The 7,572-nt window shown below is 48.3% G+C and overlaps 1 protein-coding gene across 2 annotated transcripts in view; it reads right to left on the bottom strand.

Annotated features, from left to right (window-relative positions):
- Positions 1-7,572, bottom strand: part of LOC106808282 (protein phosphatase 1 regulatory subunit 16A-like) — a 126,356-nt gene that overhangs the window by 46,144 nt on the left and 72,640 nt on the right. The window lies entirely within an intron of this gene.

The following is a 7,572-nucleotide window of genomic DNA, read 5'->3' as shown; positions in this document are numbered from 1 at the left end:
ATGTACATGTGTGTGTGAGCATGTAATGTACATGTGTGTGTAAGCCAGCAAGCCAGCGTGTACATGTCAGTACGCTGGCGTATATCGTGGCTTATTCGTGTGTTCGTGAGTCGTATGGCGTATGGCGTATGTCGCTGGCGGAGGTGTGCATTTTCCGTGAGTGCACTCTGTCTATAGTTATAGTATAGATTCAAGCCGCAGCTGTGGCGGGCGCGGCCACAATTGATTCGGCTCGCACGCGCAAGCCGCAAAATCGCTATATATAATATCGTGAGGAAACACTCGATCAGTTTCAGCGGCGGCGGCAGCTTTCCGATTACACACCTACTCGAGTCTCTGCTGCACGAGGCAGCAAATAGCGCTCGCTATAGAGGGTGGTGTGTGAGGGAGTGGTACGCCAAGTGAGCAGGGAGTCGGCGCGACTTCATAATAATCGACGGCGTAAATAAGCTGCAGATATGCGGGAGTCGGGCGAAAAGGTCAGGCGCATGCGCTATACACTACATCGCCGGGCCATGGCAACGAAATCATCACAACAACGAAGCGCAGCCTGTGTGGGAAGCTATACGCACACACAAATTGCCAATTGCGACTATTGGCGATGTCCTAGATGAGTTGCGATGACGCGTGCCTATCCCCATTCACGTTGTTTGCATGAAGGATACTGCAGGAGAAGCATGACTCGATTGCTCTAGACTGCTCCTGTTCTACACCACAACAGTATGATTTCTGGAAGCCGCGCCAGTTTCCGTACTAAAAGGCACGTAAGATAGGAAGATCTGCCATCAGCTGTACAGTAAGTATATACAGGTGGCCGTCTAGGCTTCACTTCCCATCATGGCTATAACTAACCTGGATACGAGGAGAGCCGAGACTGGACCTTAATCTCTCCACCTCATAGAATCCTTATCCGTTTACAGTTTATGCAGGGAATCCCTAGAAAGCGGCGGAGAGGAGCTAATCATGATTCCTCATCTACTGGACAGGGAAACCTATTGATCATAGGGCAGCTTCTACCTTGTTACCGAAGAATTCATCTACGGCAGCTCGTCACTCGGCATTTCGCCTCCTACCATCCACACTGCTATGCATTCCGCCGTTTATTAGTTTAGGCTGCTTGTGTGGTCATATAGGAGTACCACAAATCGCTCAATGACATCCATGCTTGTATCATCAACATCCTCTTGCAGCATCAGCAGTGCTTTAAGAACAGGGGTGAGCTCTGGGAACGCGTTCCATACGTCCCATGCCGTCTTCTTTCCTCTTCCACCGAAATATGAAACCGTATCACACCCTGTTCATGCGTGAAACATCGGTAACACACGCGCTTTCTCTCGACCCAGGGATGTAGCTATGGTATGCGCTGGAAGGTTACGGACTTGCTTGGAAGAACCATATGAGATCCACAGCTCATCTAACGGGAGAACTGGAGCAATGGACACGGCCAGCACAACAACATCAGTATCATTATTTCGGATCTTTATTCGTCGATGGCCATGCGCGCTAGCATGGAGTGCATGAACCATCATGCGGGAATCAGTTTCCTCGTGAGTACACGGCGCAAGAGCACTCATATCTGCGCTGACTTCAGACAACAGGACGCTCTCTCCGTGTGTTGCAAATATTTTCTTCCCCTCTGGAAGCTGTAGCGAAACCACATTATAGAAAGTGAAAATAAAACTTTGTATTTTGACATCATAATAAATAACATGGTTTACTTCCTGGTTCAGCACGCACGTACCTTGGTAGCTAGTAATTTGAAGAGCTCATCTTTGTTGTTCTCAACTCTTAGGAATCCCTTCCAGTCAGACGGAATTCGGGTAGATAGCAACACTCTCCTCCTCGGCCTGATCCTCGCTTTTCTCTCGTAGCTTTCTTCAGAGAGTCGTCTCTGTAAACGTCCCACACAATGTCAAGCCTCTTCACATCTTCCAGTTGCCTAAGGATGTAAGGCGCAAATATGGAGTTGAAGTACTCGTCGAAGGTGCTAACGGTTTTGGGTTGGAGCATCTAGACCACAACGGCTCCATCTAGAATGATTGCATCCACTCTCTGTTGCTCCACTGACTGGCTGGACTTATTGAACAAGCACTTGACAAGATCCGCTTTAGTGCCTCTTCGGAGTTGCCCCATCTTTGAGAGTGAAGGCGGCCATGGCTGATTTTTGAACTTGAAGAAGTCGTAAAGGTTTCCGTCACGGTTTTGACAGGCAATGTAGAGTCTCGAGAACAGGGCACAGTCTTCCTTTAACACCGTCACTTTGGCCTTATCTTTTGACACAACCTTCTTTTCTTTGGCGTTGAACGTGGGTAGATTATTATTTTTGCGGGTGTCTGTTAGAAGCTTGGTTTTGTCCTCAAGTCTCTATTTAAGGAATGCTTTGCATTGTTGCTCTCCTATCTGTCTTGCGGTTCTAACTGTCTGCTCATCCATGATGTCTTTTGTGTGGAGGGCTGTAAGATCTTCTCCAACCTCTTTGAACGGACTGCCGAGCTCGTCGATAGAGAACACCAGGTTAACTACATCTTTAGCGAGGGTACTTTGGATGTCTGGTTTTTGCTCGTGGTGGTTCTGGCTCTCATTAGCGGAGATGACTTCCTCAAACTCTCCAACCATTCGTGCAAGCTCTGGACCAGCGGCCATCCATCTTCTCAGGGCAGCAGGATTTTCGGTCAACCCGACAGCACCTCCTTCACCTTTCACGTCATCATTGACTTGCTCATGGGCGTGGTCTAGGACGATTGACGAGAACAACCTCTTCGTCTTGTGAACTACGAAGGAGCCTTTACAGAACTCAGCACACACATCTGGATGCTTAACAGGAAGCTCGCACATGTCCCGGTAATGCACAGAAAACCATCTTGCATAGTTATATAGCTGTCCAGAGCAAACATCCATGGCAGGATATCTCGGATAGCTTGACGATACAAGGAAAAATACGCCTCTCGGAAAGCTCTCACGCGTTGGAGGCAAATAAGTTCGAAATCCAGCACAGTGGCCCAGTAGAGAATCTGCGGGAACTTCTTCATCTTCTCGTTTCTCCATTCATCAAACGATTGGGCTTGCTCGTCAATCTCATCAGATTTACTGTATTCTTCATATGCTTTCCTCATTAGAATATGGAGACTGACTGCTGTCACTTGGTGAGCTCGTCTTGTTCGCGTTATGTGGCTTGCAGCTAGGAAAGAATCTGCCACACCCGGCGATGCGACTGACGCATTTGTCAGCGCCTCTGTCCATCCGCTTCCACTGACCCACTTGCCAAGTGCTTTGAAGGCCGCCATCTCAATGTGTAATCCCCCCATCATGACAACTACATGGTCTTCATCATATGCACCGCCCAATATCCACTGAATTTGCTTCGCCAAAGCAAACAATGGCTGATCAACCGCAACAACGGGGATTTGGGTTGGATTCAAGTGCTTGACGGCTGCACTGGTGACACTGATGGCGTGTGCAATCATGGCGAGTGAGTGGGCATTCTCAGTGAACATGGGCAGCAACGATACTAATGCCGGCTGGTAGGATGATAGTGTTGATTTGGATGCTCGGTATGCTGCCCATGACACGATGGCATCTCTTTTTAGTCCATAGAAATAAATATAAACATGTATACAAGATGTATACATCTATCATTTTATATCATCTACCGTATATCATTTATTTTTGTACTCTAAGGCCTGTTTTTAGGCAATTAAATTTTCAGCCTCGTTTCCATGTTCACGATTTTAGGACATGCGCAGATCTCGAGTCCAGAGCTTAACCTAGCTTGGATCCATATCACAAATTGTTTGTTACATGGTTAGAAGTAATTGTGCAAAGTTTCATGCTTTTATCACAAAAGTGAACAATTCAGCTATTTTTTGGACGATAGCAGCTGTACTGCGTAAATGGGCAGTTCAATTCATTTTTAAACAGTGGACATTTCGTATAAAGACAGTCTATTCCTGGAGTAATAGTCAATAGGCTAGTCCTACACGAGCAATTTACCCATGGACAATTTATTAACGGACAGTTGACAAATTGATACGGAAGAAGTGCCAGGCGATGCACTTTAACAAAGGATATCTGACAAAAATGTATAAGAATTCTCGAATTAAAATGGTGGAGTAGATGGACGTGAAATAGTGCATCGTCGAGCTATAGCCACGCAGTAGTTTTACAGCGAGTGCAAGGTTCATCGTTATTTACGTATATAATTTTTTTCGTAAAGTGTTCCGTTATAGTAACGTTTTCGTTCAGGGGGAACAGGCATACACCCGCGTGCAGGCGAGCTGGCACCTTCCCAGCAAAGCTGCTTGTACTGCACATTGCTCCGTATACAGTCTAGTGTGGTGGTATATGCTGTATCGCCCCCCCCCCGAGTTTGTCCATGACCTATGGCAACATAATTCGAGGTTTCACATGATTGAGTTTTTGCGGATCTATATGTCATTACATGTAAGTGGATCTAGCTATCAATGGTGCATTGGTACATCACCGAGGCTACGCCAGATCCATAGAAACGACATTTCAGACTTCATTCCACCTACTGGATTTTCAATAATTAACTTGCTGGTTCTGTTAGGTGAGTGCTCATCCCCATCATGCTCATCCACATCCAGTTGCAATGCGTTGAAAAAAAGCAAAACTTGGAAAAACCTAGCAGTAATTTTTTCCCTTTCGCACTGTCCGCTAAATGGTTTCGATTGCGTTATTACACATCTCTCTCCCCTCGCCTTCTCTCGCTTCCTCTCCTATCTCCTCGCTCATCGCTCTTGATCATTCGCTCTCGCTCGCTCGCCTCAGTGTTACCTCTATCATTGTCTATGTCCCTGTCACTGTCCGTGCATTTTTCTTCCTCCTCCCTCTCTCTTCCTCTCTATCTAGCTTGCGCTCTCTCTTTTCCCTCCCCCTCCTCCCCACCTTCGCAGCGCTCCCTCACTCGCCTATAACGCCTGCGCCGAGAGGTTTTGTGTTATGAAATTTTCCGTTATTACCGCCGACGACGATGAGACTGTTTGGCAACGCCTTCCGTTTTTGCAATAAATGCAGCCGACAGCTCGCGCGCAAGCTGTTTTTCATGCGGCAGCAGCCGACGTGAAAACGCGGACGTCGCCATCACGAGGCCGTCAGTTGTCGGCGTCACGTAGCCATGAGTTTCCATCGGGAAATTATCGAGATTGTCTAGCGCTGTGATATACACGCTCTCTGTGCGCGCGTTAGCTGCTGCACGGTGGAACATCACGCAGGCAGTAGTCCGTCACCTGCGAGCTCTCAGCACGTTATTATAGCTAGTGCTGGCTTGCGCAAGAGCGTTTCACATTACACGAATCGCTGTGAGATTTCCAACGGAAGGTATCTAGATAAGTGTGATGTACATGGCTATGGGATGGGCACAGAGGGCTTTACGTTGTGGGCTTCACGCCGTCGTTTCCATATAGCTTCGATTTAGAAATATTTCGAATTTCTACATTCGCCTGCATGCCCTCAACGTGTGTCGTCCGCACATAATAAACGTGGGTAATGATGCACTTCATAGCTTACATTCACAGATAACGTGGCAATGTCGTACAGCTGCGTCATCTCTCTACGAATGCGGCATATGCAGCACGAAGTAGGAATGCCTGCAGGAATAATCATGAGCAAAGTCCGCGGAAATTGAGGCTCGTTTCCATAGGATCGTAATGAATGTTGTGAAATAACCACACGAGCCGACCGCAACGGCCAAGCGTAAATCACTCTGTATGATTACTTCGCGACAGAACGAGAGAGGGTCTCTTACAACTTGTAGGAGTGTTTGTAGTCACAACCAGCACCAATGCCAACCACCCCTCCCTACCCCTCTCCTCCCTCACCACCCCACACCCTAACCTCCTCACCTCTCCCACTCCCATCACAATCCCACCCCACCCACCTCTCTCCTCCCTTACAGCCCCGCACGTACCTTCCTGTACCACCCTCTCACGCACGCACGCACGCACACACACGATTGTGATACCGTGTAAGCGATAAGTTGGCAAACGATGCGTCTTCTGATGAACCATTTGCTATGTATGCCATCGATCCCTACTTCAGTGACGATGTTCATACATCAATCTTACATAATCCCTATTCTCCACTCGTGTCGCACTCACTTCATCTCGTAATCACGTTCGACGCATACAATGCGAAAGGGAGAGATAACCAGTAGGGTAAACACTGACAGTCGGGTAGATAGGGAGAGATAACCAGCACGGTAAACACTGACAGTCGGGTAGATAGGGAGAGATATACGTCGCAACCGGAAGCTTGGGTGCATGGTCAGTTAGGACGTATAGCTGGGAAAATAACTGCCTTTATACATTTTAACATCACCTTTTAACATGTTAACCTTTTAACATTTTAACATCCCCGTTATACATGCGGCGATAGGTACCACACAGTGAGGGGGGGGGATAGCAGTAGCCGGTGCGTTGCATCTGATGCGAATGGAAATCAGGTCGCTTCATATAGACTAATGGATATGAAGCCAAGTAATTCTCAGAGGCATATTCACAAAGATGTATGACGATGCATGTCGCGTTCACGTCAACAAAGGTAGCCTGCACTCCCACTGACGCCGATGAAGACGAACGGGGAAGCTAGAGAGCAGAGCGTCACCGGTAAGCCTGGATGCTACATCTTGGCGTCAAACAGCCAAACTTAATTGAACATCAACTGCGGCGGCACGCACGGACAGCGTCAACGTGACGTCAGCATCGCCTGCGCCAGCGTTAACGATGGCTCGTGATGAAGCCCTGTGATGAAGCCCTGTGATGAAGCTGTAGGCAGCAGTAGCAGCGCAGCGTGCGCGCGCGACAGCATGCTACACGCAGCCTTGCCCAATTACGCGTGTAAAACTATACGGCCGCCGCGTAATCACCACGGCATGCGTACGACGAAATGTCGCGCAGCGTACGTGCGAGCTGCCACCGCCACGCAAACCGAGAAACATCACCGAGGAGTGTAGAGATCTGTACTTGAGACATCATTCACGTTCGTTGCCGACTGCGTTTTTTTGGGGGTTTAATTCAGAGCTCCGGCCTTTTTAAAACGAGGTAGACTATACGATACGCGCGAAGAAAGAGCGTATAGCGTTATTAAAAATATATCACATATATAAAAAAAAGTACGCGAAATCGTTAAAATGTGCGCTATTCAAAAGCTTCTCGTCTGCTGTAGCTCACCAGCAGTAATGCACGTACTTGATGGGATTATTTCACTGTGATGTATTTTCCGGGTGATTCACGAGACGCTGTCGCGATTCCGTAACGATGCCAGCAGGTACACGAACGTGTGGCACGCACGCACGCACGCACGCACTCACACACACACGCACGCACGCACGCACGCACGCACGCACGCACGCACCCTCCTCGCAGCTGCCATGCTACGGTTCAGCCTAACCGCAGCGCTTCACGTGCGCGGAATCCTGGATCCTCCTGGATATAGTTGATACTATTACTGCTCACAGCTGCGACGTTTGAGATCTTGCTCTCGCTCGCGCGCGCGCTCTCTCTCTCTCTCTCTCTCTCCCTCTCTCTCTCTCTCTCTCTCTCTCTCTCTCTCTCT

Source organism: Priapulus caudatus, unplaced genomic scaffold (genome assembly GCF_000485595.1).
Source record: "Priapulus caudatus unplaced genomic scaffold, Priapulus_caudatus-5.0.1 Scaffold265, whole genome shotgun sequence".
NCBI classification, from domain to species: domain Eukaryota; kingdom Metazoa; phylum Priapulida; class Priapulimorpha; order Priapulimorphida; family Priapulidae; genus Priapulus; species Priapulus caudatus.
Note: the sequence above shows the minus strand (reverse complement) of the source record. Positions and strands in the feature narration are given on the sequence as shown.